Below are 24,879 nucleotides of genomic sequence, written 5' to 3'. Positions count from 1 at the left end.
CCAGGCAAACGCTGTACCTCTGAGCTGTACACCCTCCCACACTCCCCTCGAATTTTATTTTTAATATGAGTCACCAGGACAAGTCTGTAAGTTCATCTTTGTTTGTTCACAGGGACATGAATTCACTTTATAGGTGGGGCCGCCCTCAGTGTCGTCCTGATAGGTCCCTGGCCCCAAAGCTGTGCACTCAGTGAGCCTGGCTTTTCCTTCAAGGCTGTCCTCCAAAGGAGTAGCTGTTCTTCACTGGGCGAGAGAGTGAGGAAGTGAATGTTGCTTTTTGAAATTAGTGAGATAGAGAATTAGTGAGTGCTTTTCTGTAGTTCAGTGTATTTTGCCACCCAGGAACCTCAAAAATGAACTTTATTGCTTCAGATTAAGGGATTTTTGTTGTTTGTTGAATGTTTCATACCCTAAAATTCCAACCTGTGAGTTTTCTAAAACCAACCTTTCAAATTGTCTTACCTCAAAAAGTAGTTAAAATCCGAGCAACAGTTTAATTTGAATGGAAAAGGAGCTCCAGGGAGGGCTGGGTGGCTACAGGTGAGAGAGGAGTGACCAAGACAGATGAGCCAGTGACACAGATGGCAGAGGCCTTGCTCTGGAATGGGGAACGGCCGTGCTCCTATGTCCAGGGAGTCAGTAACATTGTCCGGAGCTGGGGCTCTACTTGACCTTCATTTTCCTTTAGCTTATGCAGATGATGAAGGCTAATTGGGAACAGGGATGATGGAGACATACACAGCAAAGGTAGCATAGGCATGATTGGCCACTTATTTAGGTCCATAGTGCATTTAATTCCTAGCACTTACTTTTATTGTGTTTTCTCTGTGTAGCCTCTCAAATTTCTCTTCGGTGTCGCTATCTTGACTGTTGTATGAGGCTGCTTATTCATTTCCCAGCCGCCCAGACTCCCGAAATAACCACACAGAAACTGTATTAATTAAACACTGCTTGGCCAATCACTATAGCATTTCTAGCAAGCTCGTACATATTAAATTAACCCATTTGTGCTAGTTTATATTTTACCGCGAGGCTCCTGGTCTATCAGCCAGGTTCCCAAGGTTCCAGGTGGCAACTCATGGTCTTTCCCCTCTGGGGCATCTCCCTGACTCTGCCTTCTTTCTCCCAGCATTCACTTTAGTGTTCCCCACCTAGCTCTATATTGCTAAGCCACTGGTTTCATTCATTAATCAATAAAAAGCAACACATATACAGAAGTACTTCCCACACCACTTGACTGCCCAAAATATGATGGAATTTATCTTCTACTATATAAGTAGTTTAGAGACAAATATTTTAATACCATTTACTAACTGAAATATCCTAGGAGACTGGGGATATAGGTCAGTGGTAGTGTTAGTGTTGTATATGCACAGCCTGGAGGTCTTTTCTTGGTGCCCTCAAATATATATATATATATGTGTGTGTGTGTGTGTGTGTGTGTGTGTATGCGTATGTGTATATGTATATATATACATACATAAATATATATACATATATGTATATATATATTGCTTGGCACATAATGGAAACTTATTAAATATTTGAGTGAGTAAATAGATAAATGGGTAAGTAATCATGTTGCAGGAGCTGGGCAGGGCTATGGTATGAGGAAGGAAAATGATAAGGCTCTCAGAGGGGTGCCTGTGCACTGTGCATGAAGTTCCTGAAGCACTTGTTGAGCTTGTAAGCTATCTCATTTCATGCTGAGGGCCACCCATCCTCATCTTAGTTATTTGTTCTAGTCACCAGTCCCAGGCCCCTTCCAACTTCCTTAGGGTTTTTTGTTTGTTTGGTTGGTTGGTTTGGATTTTTATTAGGGGTGGGGGAGTCAGTGTTTCTCTATGCAGCCCTGGCTCTCCTGGAACTTGCTCTGTAGACCAGGCTGGCCTTGAACTCACAGAGATCCACCTGCCTCTGTCTCCTTAGTACTGAGATGAAAGATGTACACCCACCAACCCCTGGCGTTAGCCTTTATTTAAATAACATTCTCCTTATGTATGTGTTAGATCATTGCAGAGCTTAGCCGCCAAATTCTTTTTGTCTCTTCGTTAACTCCAATGTCGTATTGCACCTTATGAGATCTGTAAGATTACTTTGCTGTTTATTTCTTTTATGCTCTGCTGGGACCCTGTAGTCATTTTGGTTTCTGAGCTAAGTGTTAGTGAGAAGTGGGCTGTTTTAGAAGAAAAAGTTCACTGGTGTTTACATTGTGTCTTAAAGCTTTTGGTTCTAGTTCTTCCGTGGACACGTGGGTGAATAGTAAGGACCCTGCCCTGTAAGCGTGAAATGACTGACATTGTCATTGCACTGTTGCCCCTCCTTGTCCTTGTGCTGTTACGATTATCTTAGGTCGCACTCTTACTTTTCACCTCAACTTCTGAAGCAAAGCAGGCTCACACTGAATTGCGGTGCTGCTGCAGGCTTTTGACCACGTGTTACTGAATATAGTGGTCATGGAGCTGTTTATTACATTAAAAATGTAAATTGGTTCTATTTCTAAATTATTTGTCTTCTTAGACTTATCACAATCTAGCTGTATAATATAGTTTTTAATCTGTTATCATTATTATTATTATTTTGTGTCATCGACAGCTTTGGTTACTGTACCATTGGTTTTCTCCAACTGACTAATAAAAACATTGAGCAGAGTCGAGTCTGCGATTTCTGCGATTTAACATGGAGAACAGTATAACCTAAATTGTAATAAGTCAGGCTTCAGGTTTAGTAAAGCTCTCAGCTACTGCTCCAGCACCTGCCTGCATGCTGCCATGCTCCACACCACGATAATGGACTAAACCTCTGAAACTGTAAGCAACCCCCCCCCCCCCCCATGAAATGCCTTCTTTTCTGAGACCGTTGCCTTGGTCACGGTGTCTCTTCACAGTGGAGAACAGTGACTAAGACAGGGACCCAGTATCAGGCTTTTCTATTCACATGAAAGAAGAACCAGGAACCGGAACCATGTAGAAAGACAGTCTCGTCAGAACCCGGGCGAGTGTTCTCACTAATACCTTTTTGACTCTTTTGTTGACAATGAAACACAAAACAGCAAGTGATCAAGATGGTGGCCAGCTAGAAGGTGTGACTCATCTCTACTCTCAGGTAATGGACAGCCAGCATGTCACATGAACAGCTGGTGCTTTGTGCTTGACCCTGCCATGGCGTCCCAGGCAAGGGCTACTTTGTCTCATTTGTTTACCCCGGTCAGAAAGTAAGAGCCAGGATGATGACAGTGGCCACAACCATCCTTTCCATCATCATAGAAGAATGTGACCAGATATTAATCTAACAACTGACATGCCAAAACTCCAAGCAAGTACTTTATTATTTTTATTTATTCGTCAACAACATCATCCTTCATTACTTCTTACCCCTTTTATTTGCATCTTGCTTTGGTTCTTTTTTTTTTTTTTTTGCTATTCTTTTTGTAACCCATTGATTTGAATTAGGATTACTTGTGTGAACATGGATGCGGGATTATTTTTTTGGAGCATGAGCAACTTCCCAGAAGCACAACTTTTAAATAAAAGATTAACTGGGGCTCTCTTGTAGGTGGACAGCTGATCTTGGTAGGGACCAGGGCATAGCACCTTTGATTGGGAATTGCTGTAATAGTCATAATCTCATTTAAAATTTTATGTTTATTTTTAATTATGTGCATATAGGGGGATCACATGGAAACAGTAGATCTTGTGCAACTGCAGTTAAAAGCAACCGTGATCCACCCAAGTGGGTGCTGGGAGCCAAACTCTGGCACTCCACAAGAACAGTATGCTCCCTTAATTGAACCATCTCTCTGGTTCCTATTCAGAATCTCTTACTCCAACCTGTGGAACCAGCTAAATTCCACATGGGGATTTTCCAGAGAGCTCTGTCAGTGTCAAGGCAATGCTCTTTCACAGATGAGTCAGCGAGAGAGGGAGAGCTTAAATCTGTAATTTGTACAAGATTCCCAGTTATTACATGAAGAGTCGAGAGCGTGCATCCCACTGTCACAATGCCGTCCAAACATGAGATTTAACTACCCAGATAGCTCTTGTGCTCCAAGCAAGTAACTAATCAATTTCAAATCTCATTTATAAAATAACATCTCTTTGTTGTAGGACAGTACCTATCTCACCCAGAGTCAAAACCCAGAGTCAAAACCTCATAGGCCACCAGCTCCTAGGGACTCATGTCTCCATGCACCTAGTCCCACAGCAGCCTCCCAGGTGCCTTCTAGATGGCAATGAGACAGCATCTCCACTCCCAGGAGCTGAAAGGCTTTATTGGTTATGGGAAATGCTAGGATTTCATTGTCCTGAAGTGCCAGTTATAGACGTTAGCAATATGTATTGACTGCCTTGTTGTTGTCTTATTTCTAATGTATCATGGCAAAAATGCTGGTAATTGTTTGTATGGTAATTATGGATTCCTTATGTAGAAGGCCAAGCTCACTGTGTCTTCTGAGGAGTGGGTGGCTCTGGGGATAGGGGATGTGGGGTACTTGCCATCACTCTGCTCTAGCAGATTTTCAGTAAGTCTTCAGTTTTCCAGAAAGAAATTAATATCTAGATTTTATATTAAGTTTCTATATCTTAAAGACCCTATGGGATAAACAAAACACATACACAGGTGGGTAGCTGGAGATCATCACTCCAGCTCAATTTCTGGAAAGGTCTGTGAGTGTAATATGGATTAAATAATGCATATGTTTAGTTCAGTGTCTGCAGAGGTTTTCTTGCTGTCTCTTACATGTGGAACTCTGTAATTTGCCGGAAGATGAGAAGATGTACTGGCTTACAGAAGGCTGTATTTAAAGATCATGTACACCATATACTTTAATGACAGAGAAGTGTGAGGTTTCATTATAAAATGCGCTAAAATGAACCTAAGAAGGCTAAAGGCTAGGAAGTTGTGTCTTCTTAGAGAGCCTCAGAAGTCACTGGAACTGGCTCACTGCTTCTCACAGTTATCTTGTTTTGAGGGGGAGAGGCAGCCTTAGCCTTGCCAAGGTCCTGTGTCTGTGTTATTTCTGGAGTGTCTATCTTAATTCCCCTGATTCCGTGGAGGCCAGGCTGGTTAAGATTGGATATGAGCAGGTAGGTGGTAGTTGAAAACAGTGGAATCAAACTCAGTTCTCTGTCCTTCCAAGAACTTAAGAGTATTCTGAGATTTTACAGCTCACCTGGGGCTGCTAAAATCCAGGTCAGTGGGATTATGGTATGCCTGGCCCTCTCCAGTTAGTGTGATGTGGGTCAAGTGTGATGCTGTTTCTTTTATTTACAAGGCAGATTTCCCTTCTGTGTTCCAGATGCACTCAGGGCAGAGTGGGGGAATCCTGTATTCCCGGAGGAGCTGTCTGCAGAGCGAAAATCCCAGCTCAGCTCTTCACACACGTGGGCTCTGTGTGATCGCAGCCCCCTTGCGCCCGCCTCTTTGCTCTTAGTCCCACTATTCCATTTCCAAGCAGAGGCCTTCATTGAGGTTCTTGTTAGCTTTTGGGTTTTTGGCTGTAGAGGGAGATACATAAAGATTTGTGTGTTCTTTCCATTGACCTTTAATTTTAGAATAATTTTTGGATTTGGGAAAGCTGCGAAAGTTTTGCAGAGTTCTCTGTAGTGATTATCTAGTTTCCCCTTTGTGAAGTTTCGCACTGCCATGGTGTGTTTGCTTGAACAATTAACAGTAAAACTCGGCACTGGCCTAGGACTGTAAACTGTTGCTGGTTTTTCATCTTTATTCACTGCCACTGATGGCCCATGTTCTATTTCAGGACTCACTCATAGATCAAACCCTCCCCCACTCTCCTTCAAATTCATGGCTTCTTTTTTCACTAATTGTGATTGCGTGTATTTGTGTATTATATGTACCTATACACACAAACACGTGTGTGTAGTCCTAAATATTATAACCTGTTCGGTCTGTGTGCTGCTACTTTAATGTATGTTTTCAGAGCTGAGTGCTCTTCCCAGGGGACGACTGCATTTGCTCTCCCGAGCTTTACTCCGTGGCCTGTAGTCCTTTGTGTAGGGTTGAGGCCTTGTGGGCTTTTCCCTATCCATGTTGGTGTCATCCTGTTCAGCTCATGTTTGGACAGTTCTGTTGGTGAGATTTTCTGTGTGTACCTTCTGATAGTACTAGAAGACTCAAACTCAGAACAGTTTCCCTGCTCCTCTGGCTCTTAGTCTTTTCATTACCTCTTCAGCAGTGTTCCCTGAGCCTGAAGTGCTAGTAGTGTCTTGTAGACATATCCATCAGGACTGGGCTCCACAGCTCTGCATTTTGGTTGCTTGTGGTTTTCTGAAGTGGTCTCTGTCTGTGGCAAAGAGAAGTTTCCTCGATGAGGGGTAGAGACGGCTCTTCTCTGTGGGTCTAAGGATAGATGTTTATATTGTTGCCAGGGATTATGCTGCCTTGGTAAACTGGAGTTGTAGATTCTCCTCCAATAACCATGAGTTCAGCAGCGCTGAGTAGTCAGCTCTGGCGGTTTGCCTGCACGTAGGTCTGTGAATCATATGCACGCCGCAAAGGGCAATGGATCACCTGGAACTATAGTCACAGACTGCTGTGAGCCACCATGTGGGTGCTAGGAATTTTTGCACCTGCTGTTGGGATCTACTTTTTAGAGGAAAGTACTTTCAGTTCTTCTAATTGATTCTGGTAATACATCTACATTTGAAAAATAGTATATATAAACTTTTTAGTGTTGGTTTAACAGTGTTTACATTATTTTGTCTGTCTAGCCTCTCAGTATATTTTGTTATCTCTGTCAGTACAAATACAATAAGATACTGTATACATTCTAGTACATATTGTATTTATCTGTCTAAATATGAATACTATATACAAATGTAATATATGTATATATATATCAATGTTTTATTAAATCCATGCTAATTCTAGTTATGTGTATTTAAAGTTTGTTGACTCTTGAGCTAGGTAAAATGCCAGAATTTCACTCACTTGAGTGCTTTTATTCTTTGAGAATTTCAAGCAGTGTATTTTAGTCATCTTCACTCTCTAGACTTAGCACATTCAAGGTCTGCATCCACCTTGCCACATTCTCCCCCAACTTCATTGTTCTCTCTCTTAGAAAGGAACCCATCAAGTCCAGTCTCCTGGGTGTGGTGCCATCCATCGGATGGTGGTGATGGTGATGGGCCTACCAGCATCCATCTTTAAACGAAACTGACTCTCCCTCTCCCCAAGGCACTGTCCATAGCTCCTAACTTGAGGACTTAAAGGTGGAGCTCACGAATCATTTCCCTCTCCTTGTTAGAATACTGACTAGCCTGTGCGGGTGTTCCGTAGCCGCCACAGCTGCTGTGAGTTCCCGCGTTTATCCTGTCTCGTGGAGAAAACACTTTTGGGTTCAGCACTTCCGAACCTCTGGCGCTTAGCATCCTTTCCTTAGCCATTCTGATTGGGGTGAGATAAATTTCAAAGTTTTGGTTTGCGCTTCCCTAATTGCTAAGGTTGATGATCCTTTTTTGAAGTATTTCCCAGACATTTTTTCTTTTTAGAACTCTCTGTTCAAATTCGTAGCCCATTTTAAAACTTGATTGTTTTCTTGGCCATTTTTGAGTTATGTATTTTGTATATTAATCTTCTATCAGATATATAGATGACAGGGATTCTTTTCTGCCCTTCCTCTTTAAAACATTTTCTTTGCCGTGCACAGCTATTTAGTTTTATGAGGGCTCACTTGTCAAGTGATGGCCATAATTTCTGGGCAGATGGAGTTCCATGCTGAAAGTCATTTTGTATGGTTCTGCCTATGCTTTTCTTTTCCAGAGGTTTTAATATTTCAGGTTTCCCATTGATATCTTTGACATCCTTGATACACTTGGAGTTAATTTTTGTTCAGGGTGCTAGGTATGAATCAGTTTCATTCTTCTCCATGTGGATACCCAGTTTTCTAAGTTTATCATTTTTGGCAATGCTGTCTGCTCTCCAGTGTATGTCTGCAGCTCCATGATAGACTTTCCTATAGTCTCCCTCTGTGTGTACTGTGTTCCTGTAGAGCTCTGCTTATTCCCCTGAGAGGAAGGCTTCTGCCTGCCCACGGAATGCCTCGGGCAAGATGTTTCCTTCTCCTTCCTCAACATATGTTTTGGCATCTTTGACAAACTTCAGATGGTTGTGATTATGTGTACTCATGTTTGGACCTTCAGTTTTGCTATGTGGGTCAGTCTGTGTGTTTCTGAGCCAGGACTGGACTGTTTTTATGACTGTAGCTCTGTTGGTCTGGTGATTTCTTCAGCATTGTTCTTTTTGCTTAGGATTATTTTTTCCACCTGGAGTCTTTTGTAGTTCCATATGAATTTTAGGATGGTCGTCTCTATTTCTATGGAGCGTGTTGTGGGAATTTTGATTGGGATTGTATTGAATCTGTAAATTGCTTTGGGTAGAATGGTCATTTTCATGGCACCATGAGTATGGGAGTCTTTCCACACTTTAGTGCCTTCTTCAATGTCTTTTTTCAAAGATTTAAAGTTTCCATTGTCGAGATCTTTCACCTCCTCGTTTAGATTTCTTCTTGGTACTTTATTTTCTTTGAGACTTTTGTGAATGGGAATGTGTATTTTGTTGTTGTTTCGGAAGGCTACTGGCTTTTCTGAGTTGATTTCATATCTTGCTTTTTCAGTGAAATTATTGATCATTTCTACAAGTTTTCTTGTTGAAGCTTTGGTATTTCTTATGCATTATATTATTTGCAGGAAGGGATAATTTGGCTTCTTTTCCTATTTGTATCCTTTAATTTTCTTCTCTTGCTTTTTGCTCCAGCTAGTGCTTCCAGGACTGTATTGGAGACAATTGGGAATAATAGACAACCCTATCTTGGCGCTGATTTTAAAGGGATTGCTTGAAGTTTTTTCCATTTGGGGTAATGTTAGCTGCAGGTTTGTCATTTGTAGCCTTAATTGTGTTGAAGTTTGTTCCCTCCAGGCCTACTCTCTTTAGGATTTTTATAGTGAAGGTATGTTGGATTTTTTTTTTTGTGGAAGACTTTTTTTGAATCTGTTGCAATGATCATGTGATTATTTTCCTTAAGTCTGTTTATATTACTTATTTAATGGCTTACATTGAATCATCCCAGAATCTTTGGGATAAAGCTATTTTGATCATGGTGGATGGTCTTTTGATTTATGTCTGTATTTGACTTACAAGTATTTTATGAAGATTTTTGCAGCTGTTCATCAGGGATATTGACCTGTAGCTTTTGTTTTTTGGTTGTGTCTTTACCTGGCTATAATATTAGAGTAATGCTAAAAAAGGAGTCTGGGAGTGTTCCTTCTGATTCTATTTTTTTAAATACTTTAAAAAGTATTGATTGTAGATCTTTGAGAGTCTGATAGAATTCTCCTGTGAATCCATCTGGCCCTGGGCTTTTTCTTATCTGGAAAGCTTTTTGTTACTCTCCAATCCCCTCATTTGTTATTGATCAGTTTAGATTGTTGACCTCTTAATTATTTTGGTGACGTGGAGGAATCTAGAAATCCATCCATTTCTTTTAGATTTTTAAAATCTTACATTATTATTCTGAATTTCTTTGTTGTTTATTATAATGTTTCCCTGTTCGTTTCTGATTTGGCGTGTCTCTTTCTTCCTTTGGTTAGCTGGGCCAAGGGTCTGTTGTTGAACTGTGCTCATGTCCTCAGAAACAAACAGCTCTATTTCATTAATTTATGCTCTGATTTTTCTTATTTCTTACTGACTCCTAAATTTAGATTGATTTGTTTTTCCATATTTTTGAGTTGCATAATTAAGTCATTTGTTTGTACCCTTTCTGGGTTTTTAATGTGGGAGCTTAGAGCAGTGACTTTCCCCAGGGGACTGCCTCTAAGGTGCCCCCGAGCTTTCGGTGCATGTGTTTTCATTCCCACTTAGTTAAAATATTTTTTTTATCTCTTTCATTTCTTCTTTATTATTCACTCATTATTAGTTATCTTCATTCATTATTCAGTAACTAGTTGTTCAATCTCCATGAGTTTATGTGCTTACTAAAGATTTGTTTGGTATTGTTGTTAAATTTTATTGCATTATGGTCAGATCAGATACACAGAGTTATTTCAGTGTTTCAGTGTTTTGTGACCCAGTATGAAGTCTATCAGTGAACTGTTCCCTTGGGCTGCCGAGTAGATTGTGTATTCTTTGACTTTTTAGTAGAATACCCTATAGATGTCTTTTAGGTCCATTTGCTCTATGCTCTACTTTAATTCTCATGTTTTTCTAGTCTGTTGTTCATATGTCCTGTTTAGTGAAGACAGTGGGTATTGAAATCACTTATTGAGTTGGAGGTGTGGATGGAGTTTACCAATCTAGATTGACCCTGTGGTTGTTTTGGGGACTGGGAAGGAGAGCCAGAGCATACGAGGTACATGCTGGCCTGGGCTTGGAGGTCAGATGTGCTGTAAGTGGGGTATTTTCAGGAAGACACTTGAGACTGGGGTTGTACACAGGGTGTACGTTCTCGCTCAAGCCTTGGGGTCTGTTTGGAGCACTCAGGGTCTTTTTTCATTGGCCTATACACTGGGTGTGCAGTCTGGGCTAGGTCTGAAGATTGGGGTGGATGTAGACAGGGTGAGATAGCTTCACCAGGCTAGGGTGGAGCTCAGAATGTGTGGACCAGTCTAGCCTGAGGAACCTGAGATAGGACAGGATAAAGATAAGATCGGGAGAACACGGGTCCAGCTAGCACACAGGATATAATTCATCACCAAAGCCTGGAGTTGGGCGTGACACAGGCAGGGCTCATGAGATGGGGACTTGATGTGGAACTGGACTAAGTCTGAGAATTGGGACAGTGAAGTTAGGACTCACCTTGCTGGGCTGGAGCATGGGATGTGCAGGCTGAACTGGCATGGGCAGTGGGATCTGGAGCAGGCAGAATTAGGTCAGAAAGACACAGTTTTGTTTTCTGTAATTTGTTGTTTTGTTGTGTTTGTGGTTTTGAAATAATGTTTTTATTTATCCTTTGAGAATTTTGTGCAGTTTTGATCATATTCTTTTCCCTTCCTAGTTCCTCTAGTTCCTCCCCTCTCCTCCTACCCACTCTACTACATTTTCTCTCTTTGTCTCTCTTAAAAGAATTAGTAAGATTCAGGAGTCAAACTTGTTTAGCCAGCTGACCAACTACTCCTGGATGTTGTGCCTGCCCGGGAATGTGTCAATATACTGTTAAGTCTCAAAAAAAACCTAGGACAAATGGCCGACTGAGGTGCCTATTTAGCATGGACAGTGATCACCAGGTTCTTTGGCCTCACAAGGACAGGGTCCTGGCTCCTCTCAGCACCCTTCCTCCTATGCTGTAAAACACTCCAACCCATGAACTTTGCTTCCATCCTTCCAGCTTCTCTTCCTATATAGCCTGAGCTATTTTGGCTCTGTGCAGTCTTGGTCCTCTTGGCTCTCTTGTGCTTTCTTTGCCTCTTGAGTCTTCTCTCTTCTTCTCTTGCCTCCCTTCTCCCCATCCCATGGCCCAGTTCATTCTGGACCCATCCGGATGCCTCTGGCTGTTTTCTCTTCCACCTCATACCTACAATAAAACCTTAACTGTACCTAGGAGCAGTTTTCGTTTGTCTTGTGCTGAAATCAGAGGTGAATGAAAATGAAGACATGCCTGCTCCTGGGTAGAGTTGAAGAGTTTGTATTATAGCTATGAGGGAGAGAGTAGCCATAGGCATCTGGAAGGGTCCAGACTGAACCTGGCCAGGAGAATAGACTGAGCCATGAGAGGAAGAGAGCAGGAGCGCTAGAGATGAGAGAGGAGCCAAGAGGGCCTGCAGCCGAAATGGCTGAGTTATATAGGGAAGCAAAGCTCAGAGGCTGAAGAGGTTTAGGATGTGGGGTGGGGGGTAGGGTGAGAAGTGCTGAGGAGAGCCTGGGCTCCGTAGTGGGTACTGAGTGATGCTTGGAGAGCCCCGTGGCCAGCATCCTCTTCGGCAATGTTAAATAGGCACCTCTGTTAGCCATTTGTCCTGGGTTTCTTTGAGACCTAATAAATCCCCTTCCTCAGCAGCAGTCAAATGCCAGTAGCTGCTTGGCCAGGGACTGAACTCCAGGCTTTCCTCCCCTCCTTCGTGTTGGGAGTTGTGTCTGACTTGAGCTTGTGCAGGTCTTGTGCATGCAGACAAGGTCTCTGTGAGTTCATGTGTGCATCTGCCGTGTGTGTCTGGAAAAGTTTCCTTCTAGTCATCCACCACCTCTGACTCTTAGGATGTTACTGCCTCCTCAGCTGCATAGATCCCTGAGCCCTGGGGAGAAAGTTGTGATACAGTCATCTGTAGTAATAGGCCGCTTGTTTGTCCTGCCTGCCCAGAACCAAAATAAAAACACAGAAACTATATTATTTAAAACACTGCTTGGCCCATTAGCTCTGACTTCTTATTGGCTAACTCTTATATCTTAGTTTAGCCCATTTCTAGTAATCTGTGTATCGCCATGAGGCTATGGCTTATCGGCTAAAGTTCTGGCATCTGTTGTTGGCAGGGCTACATGGCGTCTCCCTGACTTCACCTCCTTTCTCCCAGCATTCAGCTTAGTTTTCTCCACCTAGCTCTGTTCCCCCTATAGCTCTGCTATAGGCCCAAAGCAGTTTCTTTATTAATCAGTAAAAGCAGCACATAGACAAAGTGACCTCCCACATCAGTCATCCCTTTAGGATTGAGTGTTCAAAGTCTCTTAATCTCTGCACATTTTTCATTTGTTGGTCTCTGTGTTAGTTTACATCTACTGCAAGAAGGAGCTTCTCTGATGAGGAAGAGTGATGCATTAATCTGCAGGTGTATAGCAATGTCATTAGGATCATTTTATTGCTGTGTTCATTTAGTAGAATAATAGTAGTAGGTTTCCACATAGGACCCATGAGCTATGTAGCCGCAGGTTCTTGGACTCGACAACAGCGTCAGATTTGAATTCCATCTCATAGAGAGGACCTTAAATCCAAAGAAGAGAGTGGTTGATTACTCCAGTGACATTAACTGGACCAATGTGTCTATCTTGACAGGCAGGTTGTTATTGTATCTTACAGGTTTATAGCAGGGTGAAGTTGATGATCGCTTTTCTCTTCGAGCAGCACGTATAGCATCTTATAGCACTCTGAATGCTAGCCAGTGGGGATAAAGCTTCCAGCAGAGTACCAGTTAGATTTCTCCGAGTTTTATGACATATGTATGTAGCATCTTCAGCAACAGGGTCTTGTTATCAAGATGCGGAGGGTAACCCATAGCATTGCCTGTAGCCTGTAATGTTTGGGGATCTGTGGAACCTCACAAACTAAAAAAAAAAAAAAAAAAAAAAAAGGTTAATTCCTTTCAGGCACTGGGGGCTTTATTTAGTAGCATGTGGTGTCTAGTATTCCTCCAGTCATGGAGTATCTCCATTTAAACTCTGCCTATGTAGAGATTTTTAAGAAGCTTTTACAGTAGTATGTTTTCATACGGTGTTTTCAAAGCCTTTAGTGGTAATTAATCCCTTCCCACCATCTCTCTTCTGCCGTGCCTCCCGCGCCCCACCACATTTAATTCTTGCTTTTCTCGTTTCCCCTTTATGACTCGATAGTCTATTCCCCTTCCTTGGACGATCCCCTTTTCACCCATGATCCCTTAAAAGCCACCTAACATTTGTGGCTAAGTGTACAGATTACCCAACCTATATTCTGAACGAAACAGACATATTTAAAGCTTAAAACTAAGATCTCCATGTATGTAACATGTAAAAGGCCGGGCCTGCTTGTTTGTGGGTTTTTCTGTCCTGCCCGGCCCCCGCCCCCAACTGTTTAGTCCCAGAGAAAAATTACACAAAGAAATCTCTATAAGTTATAATGCTGATTGGTCCATTAGGTCAGGCTACTTGTTAGCTAACTCTCATATCTTGATTAACCCATTTTTCTGATCTATTTTAGCCATGTGGCTCAGTACCTTTTCCAGCTGGCAGATTACATCCTGCTGCTTTGGTGATCTGGACAGGAGTGGGAGGAATCAACTTCCTCCTCCCCAGAATTCTCCTGCTCTCTTTGCATCATTTCCATTTCCTGTCTGGTTTTCCCACCTACACCTCCTGCCTGGCCAATCAGCATTTATTTAAAACATGATTGACAGAATACAGACAATTCTCCCGCACCACTTCCCCCTCTTTTTTTAAGAAGAAAAACAAAGGAAAATATCCATAGTCCATTTTTGGGAATGTAGGCGTAGTATTCCAGACTACTTCCAGCTGGTTGGGGGCGCTGATAATCTTATGGGGACCTAAAGGAAATTTAGAGTTATGATCAAGTCCTGACTGAAGTATCCTGTGAGTCTTGATCATCTCAGGCAGCAGTCTTGAACCTGTTCTGGATGAAGAACTCAGACATTTGGGCCATCTGTTCCTACCGGAGATTGCTCAGGTGGTCTCCCTTGGTCAAAGATTTTTCTTAACTCTGAATAAATCCAGAGCCTCTCATTTTCTGTGGAAACAAAAGCAAAATCTCTTCTCCAAAGTAACATACCTTTTGACTTCAATTTTGAAGCCAAGGTATTTTCAAAATACCTATCTTGGATTAATTCTGCAGCATTTATAAGCAAATATCTTTTAGCAGCTATTGCTCCTTCCTCAGCATTCAAACAATTCAAAGAGAACATGATAGCATACAGTATCAAGATTCCTTGTGTATTTTCCATCTTTACATGGCTTTATTTTAACCTCTATTTCTTTTATTTTTACTTTTAACTTTTGGCTTTTTGAGACAGGTTCTCTGCATATCTTTGTCCTGGAACTCCCTCTGTAGACCAGGCTATCTTTGAACTCCCAGAGATCCCGTCTGTCTCTGCCTCCCAGGCTATTCGTTCTTTTTTTTTTTTTTTTTTTTTACTCTGAGAACTTTAACCTTTAGCCTGTATATACTTTTAACACAATGTAAACCATTTAGAGGTTTTCTTACTCTTTGAATCTCTCTTTACTGTATATCTCTCTTTTTCTGACCACATGGGTCTTTAATTTGCTAAGGAATATGGAGAAAACACCACTCAAAAGCTCCTATGGCTGTTCAAAGTCCTTGCCAGGAAGCAAGCTGCAACATTGTTTCCATAGTCCGGACTGCCTGCTTGAAAGAGTCAAGAGTTTTCCCTGCCTGGCAGGACTGCCCAGAAAGCCGACATTTTAAAACTGCACAGCTTTTTTCCCCGCTATAGCTGAAAACCAAAATGCTTTGCTCTAGTCTTTCCCAAGCTTTCTCAGGCTTTCTGTGGATGCAGTTATCCACGTGGGCGCCATTATGTAACATGAAAGGGCCTGTTTGTTGGGGGTTTCTGTTCTGCCCGACCCCCCAGCTGTTTGTCCCAGAGAAAAATCACACACAAATCTCTATAAGTTATAATGCTGATTGACCCGTTAGGTCAAGCTTCTTACTGGCTAACTCTCACATCTTGATTAACCCATTTTTCTGATCTATTTTAGCCATGTTGCTCAGTACCTTTTTCAGTGGGGCAGATCACATCCTGCTGCTTCAGTGATCTGGGCAGGAGTGGGAGGAATCAACTTCCTCCTCCCCAGAATTCTCCCGCTCTCTTATCATCACATGTAAGAGAAAAATCCAATGTTTGTCTTTCAGAGCCTGAATTATATCTCACTCGGAATGGTTGCTTCTAGTTCTGTCCTTTACCTCAGTATTTCATTTTTCTTAACAGCTGAATAATATTGCATTGCATAAATGCCCCACCTTGTTATTACCCGTTCATCAGCTGATGCTTCCATTTCCTGGCTGTTGTGGATAGAGCAGTAGTGAACACGCCCAAGCAGGTCTCTCTGTAGCTAAGTACAGACTTCTTCGAGTTCCGCTCTTCATGACCCCTTCTTGCCTTCCAAACCACTGTGAGGTGGAAGACTCTCATGCTGCTTCCCAGTGTTTCCCTCAGTGGTGCTGGTCTCTTTTCTATCATAACTGATTATTTTTCAGCTCCAGTTCACTGTCATCAGTTGTCCAAGTACCGCACAGATTTCACGTTGTTAGTGTTGGTCTGTTGTTAATCAAAGCCGACTCTGTAGCCCCAGGTGACAAGAAACCACACGTTCTTTTTTTTTTCTTTTAATTTTTTTTTTGTTTATTTTACCTAGCAGTCACAGTTTCCCTCCCTCCACTCCTCCTTCTCCTACCTCTCTTCCACCTCCCATCCACTCCTCCTCTGTCTCCGTTCAGAAAGGTTAAGGCCTCCCATGGGAGTCAGCAAAGTATGACTTGAAAAAAGTTGAAGTAGGACCAAGCTCTTCCTCCGTGCACCAAGGCTGAGCAAGGCATCCGACCATAGGGAATAGGTTCCAAAAAGCCAGGTCATGAGTCAGGGACAGGTTCTGATCCCACGGCTAGGGACCCCACAAACAGACCATGCTATACAGCTGTCACCCGCATACAGGGGCTAGGTCGGTTCCTTGCAGGCACTCTGTCAGGCTAGAGTCCATGAGCTCGGGTCGGCTGTCTCTGTGGGTTTCCCCAGCCATGCTCTTCACCCCGTTGCTCATCTGCTCTCCCTTCTCTCTCTGTTTAACTGAACTCCCAGAGCTTGGGCCAGTGCTTGGCTGTGGATTTCTGCATCACCTTCCATCAGTTATGGATGAAAGAAAGCATGGCTTCTTTTTTTTTTTTTTTCTTTTTCTTTCTGTCTTTCTTTCTTTCTTTTTTTTTTTTTTTTGAAGCAGGGTTTCTCTGTGTAACAGGCCTCGCTGTCTTGGAACTTGCTCTGTAGACCAGGCTAGCCTTGAGCTCACAGAGATCCACCTCCCTCTGCCTCCCAAGTGCTGAGATTAAAGGTGTACAAAACCACAGTGGTTTTGAAACCACAGATTCTTAATTCGGGTAAATCCTATGAATGATCCTGAGAGTCTTTGCTTCCCTCTGAGCTTCAGAAGCTAGGGCCCCATTGTTTGCATTCCTTTCAGTTCTTCCTTTCTCAGTTTGCACAGGAAGGCCTGTTAATCTTTGCACACGCAATGGATTTTCCAGTCCAAACTTCTGAACACTTACGCAGTCCTCCCGCTAAACATGGCCAAGTCTGTCTCAGCAAGAGTCCGCACACTCAGATACTGTCATTTGGATTTATTTTGTTGTTGTTGTTGTGGTAAAACCCATGACCAAAACCAACTTGAGGGGAAGGGGGTTAATTTGGCCTGAATGTCCTAACCATACTCTGTCATCAGAGGAAACTGAGGCAGGAAACCCATGTGGGGCAACAACTTAAGAGACAGGAGCCCAAGCAGGGAACACTGAGAAATTCTACTACCTACTGCCTTGCTCCTCTGGCTCCCCCAGCATGTTTCTTATACGATTTAGGATCACCTGTCATGAGTGGTACTGCCTTCTGGGGACTAGACTTGACCCCTCCCATAACCGTCATCAATCAAGAGAATTAGCATATGCAGGCCCAGAGACCCCTTCCCTCTTCCAAGATGCCCCTAGCTTATGTCAAATTCACAGCAAACAAAGAGACAATAACAACCAGCATTGTGGTCTCTTTGGTTTTGTACTGCTTTTCATTGTGCCCACAGTGAGTAAGTCTTTCTTACCTCCTCACGATTACTTGTTTCTTTGATTGGCATATTGGGGAGAGTGACTGAGCCTACTGACAAGGTTCATGCTATTACTTCAGTAACAGTGTAGAGATCAGTCTCAGTAAAGCCCTTGGTCCAAACATAATGCCAGAGAGGGGGTTAATTTATTTTAGGAACAAAACAGAAATCTTCTAGCCAACCAGAAATTTATACTGTCATTGCTGTGAGATAGTGAACAGTAAATTCTACATTATCAAGGAGTTAGGGATGCGTTTGTGTTAATAATTTGTATTAATGCACCAGTGATCTTTCTGGTAGCTATTCCATTTCTTGGGAATTATTATACGAATGTTTACATATGAACCGTAGAAACACTACACTTTATACATGGTACATGCATATCTATATCTGTGTACATATACATCTATATACACGTGTGCATGTGAAGTAGTGTGCGTGTGCATTTATCCCAGTTTTTTGTCTTGTTTCATTGACTGAGCAGATACATATTGAACCAGTCTGTGACTGTCATCGTCATTGTTGGTCATACTGATCTAGGACTTCTCTCCTACCTCCAGACCTCTTGAGCAGATATGAACTTCATCCTGCCCAGAGCCTTCTGCCAACTGTCAGCTATCCATTTGTGAATTACTCAGCTCCTTTGTTTTTCCTCCTTCAGCCACAAGCATTTTTCACAGTCCATTGCAGTGGTTTAAATGAGAATGTCCCTCAGTGTTTGAATACTTGGTTCCCAGTTGGGTAGGTTTAGGTTGTGTGGCCTTGTGGGGGCAAGTATGGCCCTGGGGACAGGTTTTTAGCATTTAAATTCCCACACCATTTCAAATTCATTCTGCCACTGTGATGGTTGACCATCATGGACTCTAACCCTCTGAAACCATAAGTCCAAATAACTTCTTTCTTTATTTTTATTTATTTATATCTATGATACATGTGTGTAAACATGTGCCATGGAACATGTATAGAGATTAACTCATGGGAGTCAGTTCTCTTCTTCCTTTAAGTTGGTTCTAGCAGTTGAACTCAGGTTATCAGGCTTAATGACAGACACCTTTAATACCAAAGATATCACTAAGCTATTTTTACTAGCCCCATTTCTTACTACTTTGTAGATTAAGAACCCAAAGCCCAGAAGCAGTCGGTTACCAGAATAGAATCGTGAGTGATGCCCTCGTTTACTCAGCCCAAAGCGTATTTTAGTTTTCAATCTCACTTAAGACGCTTTTGGTTTGGCTTGTTTGTTTTTGTAATCCAGGTGAGATTCCTGGGCTTTCAGGAATATATGTGTCATCAGAAGCTATGGCACACTGTCTGAAATATAGCTCAGATGATGTGCAGAGGAAGTATACAGTGTTTTATAAATGCTTTATTTACTTTTTGTTTGAACATTTTTCTTTTGGGTCCAAGACAGTTCTTAATCTTTCTGAGTATTTCTATCTACAAGAGGTGAAAGTTTGGTCCTTAGTCTGAGTTTTGGAAGGATTGACTTATAGATTGACTGGCAAAGCATAAAGAAAATCACCAGCCCTGCTCAGTTCTCAGGCATGTCAGGTATCACCAGTACAGGTGTATTGGTTATAGGCTGTAAAACTAACTTGTGGGCTTTATTCCCTAATGAATTGGTTGCATCTATGTAATTACGTTTGAAGGGGTAAGTTTACAGGGGTAGATTCTTAGGGAGCATCGGAAAGTTTGGTCTCTTCAGCGTGTCTATTAGAATTGACCAAAATTAAGGTTGATTTCAGGTTGATCTTTAACCATTTGTTGTCATTTCCACTTGCTGTTTTCACCAGTCAGAGTCACTAAGGTGTGTGTCTTAGACCAGTCACCACCTTAGACCATAATACCGCTGATGTCCTTCTACCAGGGGAAGTTCTCTCCTTTTGACCAGCTGGAAATGGTTCACAGAAGCTTCTGTTTGCAAAAAGTTTACTATACCTTTTCAAACAGCCTTGACTGGGACTTTTCCTTCATGCAAGAGCCAGGACACTTAGCTGCAGTTCTGCGCATGTATCTCGGCATTCGTAGGTTGCTCAAGGTGGCTAACGTTGGCATGAGGATAGTCTAGCTGACTGTTTGTTCTTTTGCTCAAGGCACCTTGGGCAGCAGGACAGAGTCTAACACTGATTAAGGAGCTGTATTCTGTCTCCTCTGTTCTTTACTTATTCATAGGAAAATAAACACCAAAAATGCTTACACTATAAGCATAAGTTCATCCTGACACTAATAATGATTTTTAAGAAGTTTTTAGCAATGCTTAATACTTGCCCAGTGCCCAGATAAAGGTGGATTCTCTTCGTCTCACTACTGCTTATAGAGCATTCTTATCCAATTTTACCGTCTTCAGTTTTAAAGGATGGTGTTTTTGGTGGCATTTGGAAAATTCATTACATAAACCTTTCTAACTGAAGCTCATACATTAGTTTCATATTACCTAGTGGTCTAAAGTTACATCTGTAAGTACAGACTGGAGAGATGGCTCATCAGGTAAGAGCACTTACTGTTCTTGCAGAGGACCTGGGTTGATTTCTCATCACCTATATGGTGACTCCCACACTTCTGCCACCCTAGGTCCAGGAGATCCTCTTCTGGCTTGTACATGCACACGTGCAAGAGCACACAAATACACATGAAATAGCTATTTTTTGTATATTAAAACACTAAATTCTTGTAATTTTGTAAGTTAAGATCTCTTTTCTGAGAGGGAAGAAGGAATTTTTTTTATGAGTTGTCCTCTGCTTGGGTTTTGAGTTCCTTTTCTCTGTGGCTTGTTTGTGGAGGGTTGGCTTTTCTAAGCACAGAATGGTGACTGTCTTAGCAAAGTTGTTATGCATCTGGTGCCTTGGTTTTGTTCCTGGAGATGTGGTAAACGATAGTGTTTTGTTTAGGTGTTGTCATAGTTACTTTTCATTTGTTGTGACTGAACAACTTATAAAAGAAGAAGTTTAATATGGGGCTGGTTCTGTGGAGTTAGAACCTGACCACCATGACAGTTAGCATAGCAGCAGGCAGGCAGGCATAGCAGTGGAGTAGGAGCTGGGGAATTGCTTCTTGATTCATAAGAATGAGACAGAATTAGCTGGTGACACACTTTCTCTCTCAAGATCATACCCCCCCCCCAATCCTTCCCAAACAGTTCCTCTGGACCAAGAATTCAAATATATGAGTCTATATGCCCCATTCTCATTCAGACCACAGTATTCCACTCCCTGCTACCCATAGGCTTGGACCTTCGACTTCCCATGGGCCAGGAAACCCTGACTGCTCTTAGGACTAGAGAGGAAGGGAGAGGTGGGGAGGGGAAGGGAAAAGGGAGGCGGAGAGGAGGTGGAAATTTTTAATAAATAAATAAATAAATGAAAAACAAAACTTAAAAATAAAATAGAGTATATACAAAAAAACCAGGTAAAGATGGAAAATAAACAGAGAATTTTGATACTGTAAAAAAAGAAAAAAAGAAGAAGTTGGGGCTTATGGTTTTAGAGGGTTAGAGTCTATGGCAGCCATGACAGTGAGAATGGCAGCAGTCAGGTAGACATGGTACTGGACAGTAGCTGAGAACTCTATTGATCCTCAGGTGTGAGGCAGAGAGAACTAATTGGGAATGGCCCAGAATTTTGAACCTCAAAGGCTGCCTGCCCCCAGTGATGAATTTCCTCCAAAAAAAAAAAAGGGAAAAAAAGCCATGCCCCTAATCCTTCCCAAAGAGTTCCATCAACTTGGAACCAAGCATTCAAAATATATGAACCTGTGGATACCCACAAGAGTGCTGAAAGATAGTAAATCACAAAGGTCATTGGAGTTGAGGCTCTTTCATTTGGGTTCAGATATCAGTTTCATTTTCTGTTAGTAAAATAATTTCTATAGTAAATCTCATGCCAGTTCCTATGCAAGATGTTGCAGATATTGTAAAAGGTAGGATGATTGGTTGTTGGTGGCACAAGAAATTGTGATATCCATAGAGTGTTTAGAGAAAACAGACACACATTTGAAACCAACATAACTTGCTCCAATTTTGTATTTGCTTTCCACGTTGCATTTGCAAGCCACTCTTTGGTGGCCTTTGCTTATTCATAAATGGATACCCCACACGACTCTCAGGGTGACCATGATCTTAAGTGGAATTTCATATGAAAATCATCTGTGGTTAATCACACACACACACACACATGCACCTTACATACATAATATCAGTTACTATTTCCCTTCATTTAACATGGCTGGAATAAGAAGTATACATTATTAGGGATTGTGAGAATGGCAACTAAGCCACCATGAGATACTAGCATGGTGCCAGATGGTTAATGTCAAACGTAGAGATGATAATCATCGGATGTGCAGAAACTTGAGCTCTGTTGCATGTTTAGTGTGGCTCTAAGGTGATGTAACTGTGTGGAAAACGGTGACAATTTCACAAACTGCTATCAGGAAGCCATGAGTAGAGATGAATACCTGTTTTCTCAGATAATCAGGAGACCAGGAAATGGTAGGGTCACCTCAACCCAGAAAGTTCAAAACCTTATCACTTTTAAAGAAGACACTGCAAAATTATATATGCTGAGTCTTGTTGCCTAGGAATTCCATTCCTAGGCATCTACCCAGGATATGAGGACACGCATGCAAATGTTTGTCGAGTTACCAGGGAAACTGAGTTTCCTTTTTGGGTTCCTAGTCTTAATAAGAAAATAATTTAAAAATGAACTCAGAAGGAAGCTCAAGGATAATTTTGTTTGAATTTGAGAGCAAACAACAGGAAAGGTAAAGGGACTGATATAGGCTCAAGACAGCCCAAGACCAAGTTCTCAGCACAAAGGAAGTTTATTTGCCCAGGAACAAAGACGGGAGATAGAGGATGAGGGAAAGGGGGAAGGGAACAAGGGAGAAAGGGAAGGTATATTTGCCCTAGAGGAATAAAGGACTGTCCCTGGATGGAGGAAAATATGTGTGGTCCACAGGCAAATGGTGGTTTATAAAGGTAAAAGGGGAAACCCTGTGTTAGGATGAGGTGTTTAATTTTAAGTGGATATGTTAATTAAGTGAGCCAAGGGAAGCTTTTGGTTGCTGGACTTAATACTTTGATATTTGGACTTTGGTAGTCAGTGTCAAGAGGAGGAAGTAGCCAAATAAGGTAATAGACCTTGGTGACTAGCTTTAGGGATGTTATCTAACAGTTTTTAGCAAGGCAGAGAGGGTGGGGGAGAAGGGTAAGACTTGCCAGAGCCATGTTTGGCATGCTTGGGGTGACTGGAAATCTTGGTAGCCCCTTAGAGTAGGCAGATGGAGCAGAGGGAATGAGAAGGGCAGGAATTTTAATGGGGTTGACAAACCATGGTGTAGGGTGATGAGATCTCAGAGGATCAGCGAATGAGTGGGAAAGCCCGGGGTGTGTCAGGGAAAATGTTCTCAGATTTCGGTCAGTATCCAAAAAGAGGATTTAAAAAGGGGTAGGGAGAGTTAGACTTCTCTAAATTAGGATGCAGGAAAGTGGGCAGGCCACATGGCAGAGGGACCACAGTGCTATATATTAGAAATTCTACAGACAGCTGCATAAGGAAGACTTATGGACAAGCATAATCACATAGAAACATCTCTCCCTCTCCTGAGCATGTCAGGTGACTCAGAAGTCCTGAGGGACACGGTGCTAGGGGTGGGCCAGGTGATTGGCAGGTCAGTTTGGGTTAAGTTGGTTTTTGGTTTTTTTTGTTTGTTTGTTTTCTTTTTGAGGCAGTAACTCTACATAGCATTGCCTGTCCTGGAACTCACTGTGTAGATTAGTTTGGTCTCAAAATCACAGAGATCTTCTTGCCCCAATATTAAAGGTGTGTGCCACCACACTCCTGTATGGGTGTTTAGGCCATATGGTAAGTCTGCACCACATTGGAGAGGTGAACCCCTGAAACTGGAATTAGCAGTTGTGAGCCAGTCTGTGGGTGCTGGGACCTGGACCCTGCCCTCTGGAAGAGCCCCTGCTGCCTATGCTCTTAAGCACTGAACCTTCGTCCCTTTAGCCCCTGGATCGACTCTTAAAAAGAGATAGCAGTGGCTTTTGTTCTGTGCCCAGAGCAGGAAGCTAAATTCTGTTCTTTTGCCTTTGCCTCACTGAAAAGGTCACCTTTTTACACGACAACTTAAGTTCTAAGGAGCAGCAAATCTGATGTTTTGTAGTGTCACCAGGGAAATGGGAGTTAGGGTCCAGCTGCTCCGTTCTGTAGCAGTCTTCCTTCTGAAGAAGTAACACCAAAACCATTTAGAAATCAGAGCAGGGAGTAGATCCCCCAAGCACTTTTGGCATTTCTGGACTACAGCCGGTGTTATTCTAAGACATTTCCTGTCTCTGTCCAAGGTCAAGAATTGAGGCTTGTCTCTCAGCTGCCTGTCCTGTTTCTATCACCTGTCATCAGTAGCAGCAGCAGGCATATTCGCCTGACATAGGAACAACCCAGATGTCTCCCAACTTGTGAATGGGGCTCCCACACAGTGGGACAAAGAACTAAAAATGAATGAAGTGCAGTAACACAGACAGAATCCAGGAGGAAAATGTAGCTGAAATGGATTCCTTTATTGAACCTTGTAGAAAAGGCAAGACTGTAGAATAGAAAGCCAGAAAGTACCTCTTGGAAATGAGATAGGAGATGGAGTTGGTTGCAGAACTCTGGGGACAGAAAGCTTTGTGAAACTGGCATGGGGTGAAGAGAGTACCGCTGAACCCATTTCCTGGAGTTCACCAGACTAATTGACAGCTAATGCTGTTGCCCTTAAGCACGGAACCATCTCTGCAGCCCTTGGATTGACTCTTAAAAAGAGACAGCGGTGCATTTGGACAGCGTGGGTGGTCCACAGATTAAAACTCAGTCAATCAAGCTGGAACTTGCTTCCCCCAACTGCCTCCTGAATTATATTTTACAGCTGTGTCTTAAAGGTTGCTAGAAAGATTTTCAGTACTCTGTTCACAAGGGCGTGAGCAGCCCTTCCAAGTGCCTGAGTGTAGTTGAGGACGTTCAGTGGCTCCTGCCCTTTGCACGGACTTGCATTCTTATGCTCCTCCTGTCTCCCACACAGCAAATTCTGGCTAGTTGAAGAACTTAAGGGACAAGTGTGGGTGCAAAACAGTCACCCACCCCCCCTTGAACTTCAGTTCTCAAGAGATATTTTTGCAGTAATCGTAAAGATTATGCCATTCAAAAATGACTCTCTACATGTATGAATATTTATTTTCACTAGTTTCAACTTAGTAATATTTTGACTGGTGAACATTTTCCATGTTAACCCTTTTATAGCCTCAATTGCTGACTATGTGAGTATTGCTTGGCACATCCTTCTTCCTTTACATAGTACTTTCCATAGTCTTCGCCC

General features: G+C 42.3%; 1 protein-coding gene and 1 long non-coding RNA gene across 2 annotated transcripts in view; one reads left to right on the top strand and one right to left on the bottom strand.

Annotated features, from left to right (window-relative positions):
* The window catches only part of Vopp1 (VOPP1 WW domain binding protein), a 75,234-nt gene that overhangs the window by 5,133 nt on the left and 45,222 nt on the right, over nt 1–24,879 (top strand). The gene's annotated exons all lie outside the window — the stretch shown is intronic.
* LOC146894422 (uncharacterized) lies at nt 12,335–13,956 on the bottom strand. The gene is made up of 3 exons (XR_015738006.1): nt 13,908–13,956; nt 13,017–13,263; nt 12,335–12,923 (listed from the first exon to the last, which is right to left on the bottom strand). It is a non-coding gene; the product is annotated as an uncharacterized LOC146894422 (long non-coding RNA).

This window comes from Myodes glareolus, chromosome 6 (assembly GCF_982192425.1).
Source record: "Myodes glareolus chromosome 6, mMyoGla1.1, whole genome shotgun sequence".
NCBI classification, from domain to species: Eukaryota; Metazoa; Chordata; class Mammalia; order Rodentia; family Cricetidae; genus Myodes; species Myodes glareolus.
The sequence above is the reverse complement of the archived record's forward strand: the minus strand, read 5'-3'. Positions and strand labels throughout refer to the sequence as shown.